The sequence below is a fragment of the Bremia lactucae genome, linkage group LG7, assembly GCF_004359215.1.
Source record: "Bremia lactucae strain SF5 linkage group LG7, whole genome shotgun sequence".
Taxonomy (NCBI): Eukaryota; Oomycota; class Peronosporomycetes; order Peronosporales; family Peronosporaceae; genus Bremia; species Bremia lactucae.
Window position 1 is genome coordinate 3521761 of NC_090616.1, and position 9785 is coordinate 3531545.

Here is a 9785-nt window from a genome sequence, read left to right on the forward strand (position 1 = left end):
GGCATCACTACCCTGCAAAGATACTCGGATACAGATTAGGCTGGTGATGTAGAGACGCGATATAGCACAAGAGGATACGCCTTTGTTTTTAGGTTAAAACACAGATTTAATTGCTTTATATTTTTATCTCATCGACGAAGCAGAGGTCATGGCACCGACGAAAGCAGTCCAAGAAGCGGTTTGGCTCAAGGCATTCCTATGCAAGCTTAATAAGATGAAGAGCGAGAAGCTGTGAATGTTGCCGATCAGCTTCTCGGGCGGCTGAAATGCGCAGAAGTGGCGATTCAAGGAGCGCACAGCAAGCCGATACAGGAGGAATCTTAATGTATTGCTAACAGGAATTTACCCGCTGAAAGGGTGAGAGTTTGCAGCTGAGCTTTGGTGAAATTTGATTATGCGTGCAACAGAGCAGCTGACAGTTCTGAGCGGTTGTGTATAGTCGTAACTTCGTCTGACCATACGTTGAAAGTAGTGGCAGAGAAAGTAGTTAATAAACAGTAACGGTACGTAGTGAGGATAGAGGAAAGTACAATTAGCTATTTTGCAACAAATTATGAGTCCAATGGCTGAAAAATAACAACACGAAGGCCGCACCGGAATCGGCAGGTAACGCAAACGCCTCGCCAGGACGTGCTGCCCCTCCATCGCATGCGGCAACGTCACTGCGAGCTACAGATGTCGTTGGAGACCCGCCAGCACATGAGAGGAGCTCGGCGACCAAAGAAAAGAATCTCGCGACCCTCTCCGCCCTCTCGGATCACATGGGGAACGTGAAAACTTCCCAGATGCAGACGCATGCGCGGAGCAATAGAGAGTGGACTCTTGGCATCAGCGCTTGATGCGAACATTGGCGCAAAGAAGATGACGATCGATGCGCTTAGGAACTCCGTGAAGCGCAATTTAGCAGCTCGTCAAGCACCATCGCGGTAGCTGTTCTCATCTCTGATGACACGATCACTAATGTCATTCGGCAAACAGGCACAGGCCCACGCTGTGAATGACGCTGCGCCTCGTCATGCAGAAGCTCCAACACCAGTAGCGCCAATTCCTCTAGAAGACCTGTACTTCGCGACACCTACGGCAGCTTAGCGGAAGCTTCAATTCGCAAGTTCGACGGCACCGAACTGTATCGCGGTTTGGGATCTGGTTTTACGACTGGGGAAAGACAATCCCGAGACAGGTCAACTTGGCTGAGGCATCCTGTGGTTTTCGCTGGAGCGAATATGTTAGCGACCATAAGCAAGTTGACTTTTGGTGAAACAAGCAAGCAACACTCGACTATGATGTGGGGCGCCTATCGGAGACGTCAAGACGACAATTACGGCTAGACAAGCGATGAAACTCTTTGCGCAAAAAAGAAGGACGCAAAGAGATAATGGGCTGAGCATTTTCTGTACCTGGTTGCGGTCAGCGATGCAAGAGGCAATGAAGACTCGCTGATTCTGGACAATATTGTGCACAATTTATCGCCTGAACTCATAAATGTCATGCTAGCAAAAGACGATCCGACACGTACCGATTACTTACAACATGCCGAAGAGCTAACCCACTTCGACATCATTCGAGCTTGGGAGCGGATCAATTTGGCGTGAAATTGTCGCCAAGCACGTGGAGACTTTGCGATACGCGGAAATGCTTTGGTTGCGGAAAGAAGGCCACATACCAAGCAAATTATTGTGGGGGGGCGAAAGGCACCGTCGGAAAGGGGAAAGGCGGAGGTCAGCAGAAGGTCAGCAACGACGATATTGCTCTCGCGATTGGTGAAATCAAATCACGCAAGCGCGGGACGTGCCGCGGGAAAGGACGCAAGTCGCCAGCTGGTTTGTGCAACGCGATTGGCGACGTCGACAACAATGATTCGAACGGCAGGGTTCTGGATGGTGGATCGAGTCGTCACTTGATAAACGATGCCTCAATGATGCAAGACATGGAAAATGCGGCCACGAAGCTTCCATGGCAGACGGGAAGTCACTCAAGATGACGAAATGTGAAAACGCTCCTTTGCTTGATATCGCGAACGGAAAAGAACGGACTATTACACTGACAGATGTATATCTCGCGCCGCAGCTTGCGCGCAACATTATTGCGTATGGAAAGCTCGAACAGAAAGGCTTTGGTTTGGTTTACGACGATTCGAGTCGTGCACTTGCTCGACGCGGCGCAACCGCGCTCGACGTAAGTTTGCACACGAACGTATTGCATGTGCAGACACCTATGACGGAAGTTCGTCAAAAAAAGACATCGATGTAAACATGTATGTGCTCTCAAAGTGGGATCGAGCACACTAGACAGAAATGTTGCTGATGCAATTTCGTGCTAGCGTGGGACACCTATCGCTTGATACGATCGAGCGCATGGCAAAGACACCAGGATCGACAATTGAAATTACTGACCATAAAAGGACGGTGTGCAGTTCGTGCAAAGAAGGAACGCAGACGAAGAACAAGCAGTCGCATATCGAGAGTGGAATCCATGCTCCGATCGATCGGAATGGCGGAGTAATTTGCTCGGATCTAAAGGTCCACTGACACCAAGAGGTCGGCTCGGTAATCGTTACCTTGTCAACTTCGTGGACCACAAGTCAGACTATTGTCCGCGTTTTCTTGGCACAACAAAGGACAAGCCAGCAAAGACGTTTGAGTACTTTCTCAATTTTTTCAACAAGAGGTTCAACTGCAACATTTACGTTTTATGAACCGACGGCGGTGGCGGATACAACAACGTTGACCTATTCTGCCAACTCATCGGGTTCGCGCGTCAATTCAGTAAATCACGGAATCAAGCGTCGAATGGCAAGCGATCCTTGACATGGCGCGCCGTGTACTCTTCGCTAGTCGACTTCAGCTGAAGTTCTGAGGAGGACGCAGCGTTCATTTTGAACAGGCATCCGACTCGAGCGAAGAGGGACGCGCATCTCCAATCCAGATTCTAACAGATCATGCACTTGATCTTCGGGACATAGTCCTGTCTGGTAGCATCTGCTCTGTGTACAGATACCCGCAAAGACTCGCTGAAGCAGCGATCTTAGGTCGGTGTTATCATCGGTGTTAGCGACGGAACGAAGAGGTATCCTGTGTTCTTGCAGAAAGATAACCAGGTCATCAAAACACAGCATGTTACGGATATTGAAACATTGAATGAAGATCAGAACAACCAACTGTTACAGCGCGGATTGGCGTTTTGAAGACCAAGCGGCGGACTCAGTGATGTCAAGAGCAAGCGGTGTCAAAAGACAATGGTTGAAAGCAAGAGCAAACCGAAAAAAAACATGGGAAAGAGGTGCACATTGCACGCGCCCAAAGTCAAGAGGCGCAGCAGAAGCCGTCGATCAGGAGGGGTCGATTGAAATTACAAGTGTTGTGAGCCACGAGTTACACTGATGCGACGCGCAACTCAAAGTGTGAAACTTGGAAGGATACAATGGGTGAAGAACTGAAGGCACTCGAGGCCAGTGGCATTTGTGAGCTAATAAAGCGTCCAGAACAAGTCAATGCGCTGCACACAAAGTGGATGTTCAAGACAAAGACGGACGCGAATGGCAACATAGAACGGTTCAAGGCACGACTGGTCGCATGTGGTAACAAGCACGTTTTATGCGGCGTGGACTGCGGTCTGACTTTCACAGCTGTTATGGATATATCAACAGTGAAGGTGATAATGGCCCACGTGGTGATGTGTAAAGCATGGATTAAAGCAAGCGACCCGTCTATGGAGCCAGATGTTATGAACGAGGCTTACAAAGGCTGGGTTCGTACAGTGTCTCGCGGACATATATTCTTCATTATCCGCATTGCTTACTTCTTCTTGCGGAGAATCATCATCTGTCACTCTTCGTCTTCAATAACAACGTCCTGCTGACAGTAATCACGTCTGTCAGTGTCGAGGACATCTGTCATGAACTGTGCGGTGCAACTTATCAGAATACGACAACTCTCCAGCTCTTCAAACTGTATGCTGCTTTCTAGTGATCTGAATTTCCAAGAAAACGACAGCAAGCTGACCATGCATCAAACTTGGCACGCAAATGTTTCTTACTGCTAGAATCAATGTCAAAATCTTCCGCAGTGCCTTCTTCTTCTTGCGCCGACTCATCAGCTGTAGCTCTTCATCTTAAATGACAACGTCCTGATGACAGTAGTCACGTCTTCCAGTGTCGAAGACATTTTTAATGAATTGTGCATCGTGACTTACCGGAACGCGACAACTTTTTCGCTCCTCAAACCGATATGTTTTCTCATGATCTAAATATCAAATTGATCAAGAACTACAACATAAATGACGTCTAGCACTTGCTTCGCACGGTTGAATGATGACTTGGTCTAGTTCAGTTGCGTTTTCTTACCTAGTGAGCACCTGTCACACTCCTTTCACTGCTATACTGACGCAATGCTTATGGTAGCACCGTGCCCCTTCTTGGCAATAGCGTCAAGACCGCCATAAGCAATGTGACCAAATCGATGGTGCCAGAGGTATGATATGGTGTCCCCATGGCATCCCATCGATCTTGTCACACTAACTTCGTTCACGATTACCGGCGTCATGCAAAGTCAAACAGTCTTTTGCCTTCGCGTTCTTTAAGCTTCCAGCGAATACCTTTTTGTTTTGCAAAATATCTATCGCGCTCGCCATGGCCCCACAACCTTATGAGACGCCAACTCACGGTCTTCTGTTTTCGCGAAGCTGTACGACAAGTCTGCTTGGCAGACTGAGCTGAAGATTTTTTACCTCACCAAATTACAAGTAATTACGTTCTAAGGTTGAACAATGGATGCATCTGCCGGCGAAACAAGAAGCAACGGACTGTGATGCTTTCTTAGAATTTTGGTTTTAATAGCAGTGATTGGCACACAGTAATAGTTGTCTTAAATTAGCAATAAAGTTGATGTCATCGCTATAATTTGTCATTTGCCAAAATCTTTCACTTCACCTCGCTTCGCCTCACTTTGCTCTCATTACGCATAATGGCGATGTTCTACAATGTTATTGTTTAGAGCAGTGATTGGCTAAGAGTAATGGTTGGCTAAGATACCAATAAATAAGTGTATTCGCTCTGGTCTGTCCTTTGCGAAATTCCTTCGCTTCGCATCGCTTCGATCTCCTTATCGGTAATGACGTCATAAGGACGACGTCATATTTTCTAGAAGGTTAGTTCTAGGAGCTGTGATTGGTTAAGAATAATGATTGGCGTAGAGGTAGCAATAGGTTACGTGTATTTATTCCCGCTCTTCCTTTGTCAAGACCCTTCGCTTCGGTCTCCTTCATTCCGCTTCGAGTGTCAACAGAGGCGTCCATGGTGGCAAAGGCAGTGTCTGGTGCGAAGAAGATAGAGTGGCGGGGCTTGGTCTCATAACCTGATGTTCAAAGTCGCTTAAGCGCTAGTTGGCAAAATGCAAAGTAAACATTAAAGGTCCTTAGTTCGCAAACCTATTGCTATCTTACGCCAGCCATTAATCTTAGTCAATCACTGCTCCTAAAACCAACCTTCTAGAACATTAGATGTCATCCCTATGACGTCACTACCGACAATTACCTGTACTTGCGCGTTGATCACTCGTTCTAAATCTTTCCTGTATCGGCTTGTCGTACGCTCCTTGCGTTACCACTGTCATCTCACCAGACTAACGCAGAACAAATTTGAGCCATACTGCTTCTTCAGTGGCCTCCAATAGCGACATGTATTTACCTTCCGTCGAAGAGAGCAACACAGTCCGTTGCTTCTTGCTTCGCCAGCAGATGCATCCGCTGTTCATCATAAGAGCGTAATCACTTGCACTTCAGCGCTCAGTCTGCATCTGAATAAACAAGGAGACTTGCCGCACAGCTTCGCAAAAACTGAAGTCCGTGAGCCGGCGTCGCATTAAGGTAACGTAGTACGCGCTCGAGAGCTTGCCATGTGCCAGCAAATTGACTCAAAACGCCTACAGCTGCAGCAGGATCCGGACGCGTTGCAACCATAAGGTATACATTACCACCGAAACAACTTCGGTACGGCACGTTCTTTATCGTATCTTCATCCTTACAACCACCCTCGCACATGCCCCTCGACAACTTAAATGTTGCATCATGGTTGACTGGAAGCAGCGCAACACATACCGTGCCCCAAAGAGTACATGTATGATTACATGTATATGTGCACTCGCTGATGACGGTGTGATTCAAGCGGTGGCAATGGGCGATATAGTGATGTCGACGAAGGCCCCCCACCTTGCGACCAAGAAGGGTATACTCACCGGTGTGTGACATCGCCAATACCCTCTCCTTACCGGTAATGACGTCAGATGTTCTAGAAGGTTGGTTTTAAGCGCAGTGATTGGCTAAGATTAATGGTTGGCTTAGAGGTAGCAATCGATTATGTGTCTTCGCTCCGGCTTGTCCTTTGAGAAGCCCCTTCTCTTCGCCTCGCTGCGGTCTCCTTACAGGTAATGACATCAGACGTTCTAGAAGGCTGGTTCTAGGAGCAGTTATTAGCCAAAAGTAATGGTTGGCTTAGATGTAGTAATAGGCATACGTGTTTTCCCTCCGGCTCGTCATTTCTCAATTAACTTCGTTTCGCTTCTCCTTGGTTCGGCTTCAAGTCTCAATAGAGGCGTCCATGGGGCGGCGAGGCAGAGTTGACGGGGCTTGAGCTCCTAACGTGATGTTTAGGGTCGCTTGAACACAAGTTGGCAAAATGCAAAATCAATCATTAAAGGCCCTTAGTTCGCAAAAGTTATAACTACTTTTACACCAACCATTACTTTTCGCCAATCACTGCTCTCGAACCTTCTAAAACATCTGACGTCATCCCTGTTACGTCATCGCTGGTAACATTGCGAATAGCTTATTGAACGGATGGGGGCGAAATTAATTATATTGCTCTACTTTCCTCTGTGCTCACTACGTACCGTTACTGTTTATCAGTCCGACAACCTTCAACGTATGGCCAGACGAAGTTAAGACTATGACAACAGCTCAAAAATGTCAGCCGCTCCCTTGCACGCATATTCAGCTTTCTCCAAAGCTTGGCTGCAAACTCTTCCCTTTTCAACACTCCTGCTCGGATGCCAGCTTCTTGACCACACACACAGTAGCATCATCACGATCTATCCTCATAGCACCCTCCTCTATCTTTTACATCAACAAATCCTTGCTCGACTATGCCATGCACATAAGTTCGCATAACTTTGCAAGCTTGACGAATCTAACGCTTTTGTTAGCAAGTCTGCCTACATCTCCTCCGAGCGCACGTATCCCGCAAGTACGACTCTCTTCTAGTATAGTCGCACACAAACTTTGGGCGCATGTCAATATGTTAAGCTTTGATCGAGCAAGCTTCGCCTTCAAGTTGCTTGATAGCCGCCGAATTGTCGACATGCATCAGCATGGGTGGAACCGGCAGCATGTGTATCTCGCAAAGCATCCGCGCATCCCAGCAAAGCTCGTAAGCCTCAGATGCAGCACGTACTCTGCTTCCATTGTAGACAGGGAAACAACGCCCTGTTTCTTCGCGCTCCAGCTCACCGACATGTCATTTAGTAGTATGACACAACCAGTCAGCGAATTTCGATCATTTTTGTCTTCCGCAAAATCTACGTCGCTCTATGACTCCAGCATGGGGGTTCCCTGCGACCCGATCCTCGGAGTCATCCGCAACTTTAATCCTTGTATTCTTTAAGATAACGCGCAACGCGCGCCAGCTTCCAGTCGTGGACGCGTGGCTGGTGGGTTGAACGCGTCGCTTTTTGCACCGGAGAACGCCACATCAGGCCGTGTGCATCGCGCCACCCACAGCAAACTCCCAACGATTGACTGAAAATCCTTGATGGATGGCAGTCCTGCCGCGCTTGTCATGCCTTCAAGCTTGCTATCCTCGTCCTTCTGTAGCAGTGCGCGCCTATCAGTGCTAGCGTAAAAGTTGCATCCGCCAGCCTGTTCTCTAGCAAGAGCTCCCGAATTGCCTCATCCTGAAACACCCGCTTTAAATGCCTAAGGTGCACCTTCGTAGCGCTGAACTCGGACATACACCCCGTCGCTGTCAAGGCTTACGCGCATGCCCGAAAATTTCAACACACGTCCAAAATCCTTGGATTGACAGAGGTTTGAGGCTGACGAAGAATCGATCAGCTGCTTCTGCTTCTGCGCTGGGGCCGGTCGCCAGAAGATCGTCGACAAATACGCCAACCACGACGACGTTATCGCCGTCTTTCTTGCGGTACAGCATGAATTCTAGTAGTAGGGGAAATTTGCGTGCCAAGTATGATGCCCTGAGTTCGCTGCCGCTTCTTAGATATTCAGGGCATGAGAAAGCACATCATTTTGAAGAGCTAGATAGTTATCGTATTCTGTTAAGTTGCGACGCACAGTTCATGGAAGACGTTTTCGACACTGGAACAAGTGACTACTGCCAAAAACGTTGTATTGAAGATGAAGAGAAGACTGGTGATGAGTCGCCGCAAGAAGAAGAAGAAACAGCGAAAGCTTTAAGAATGGATTCTAGCAGGAAGAGAAATTAGCCAAGCGCCAAGCATTCCACGTCTTACAAGAGACGTCAAGATCTTGATGAGATGTCAGCAGCAGCTAAGGTACTACAATTCATGAATCTGCTAACGTCATGGATTCAGTAGGAGATATGCCGACTTTGTCCAAGTCGGCTACGGTATACAGTGACGCGGTGAAGTGGAAAAAAATTGTGACTCGAAGTGTGATTCGCTCCGCAAAGCGATACGTATCGTTGCCGAAGAAACACAGACGATCGGTTGCAGATGGGTTTTTCGTGTCAAGGAGACACAAGATGGCCAAGTTGAGGGGTCAATGCACGCTTGGTGGCTAAGGAATTATTACAGAAGTAAGAGGTCGACAACGAAAAAATCTATGCGCCAGTTGCCAAGTTCGCGTCGATTTGGATCGTGCTGAGTCTGGCGGCAATGTATATGACCAGGTTACATCAGATGGATGTCAAGACAGCGTTTTTGAATGATGGACTGGATAGGGGTATCTACATGGCACGGCCGGATAGGTTTGTCGACGCTGATCGTCCAGATTACGAGTTCAAGCTCAAGAGGTCGCTGTATGGGATAAAGCAGTCTACCGCGCGTGGAACCAGACCATCGACGACTTCATGATCAAGATAATCTCGTCAAGTGTGAATCGGATCACTGCGTGCATATCAAGTGGGACTATGATGACATGGTCTTTGTTGCTTTATGGATTAATAATCATATCATGCATGCAAGGACCGATTCGAGATGACTGGTCGCGATGAGCTGAAGTATTCAGTTGGTGCGGAAATTAAGAGCGATCATGCGGCTGGCCGTATAACGATGCGGCAAACCAAATTTCTTAAGTACTTCTTGAACAAGTTTAGTATACATGACAGCAAGCCCGTGAAGACGCCTCAAGATCCTAAACTCAAGCTGACCTAGAACATGTGTGAAGGCGGAAAAAAGCACGATGACACGATGAGGATTGTGCCCTACCGAAGTGCTATTCGAGCAAGATGTGCTTCATGGTGGCGACATGTCCACACGTTGCTATGGCAGTGGGAGCTTGGTGTCAGTTTTCGGCTGACCCCTGTATAACACACTGGCAGGCCCTCAAGCGTGTGCTGCGGTAATTTTAAGCAACACCCATGAATGGACTCGATTTCTCACGTAATGCCATCGCTACACTGTAAGGATACTCGGATACAGATTGGGCTGGCGATGTAGAGACGCGATGAAGCACAAGCGGATACGCCTTCGAATAACGGGTATCCGGAGGAAAGACATGTAACCTATTGCTACCTCTAAGCCAACCATTACTCTTAA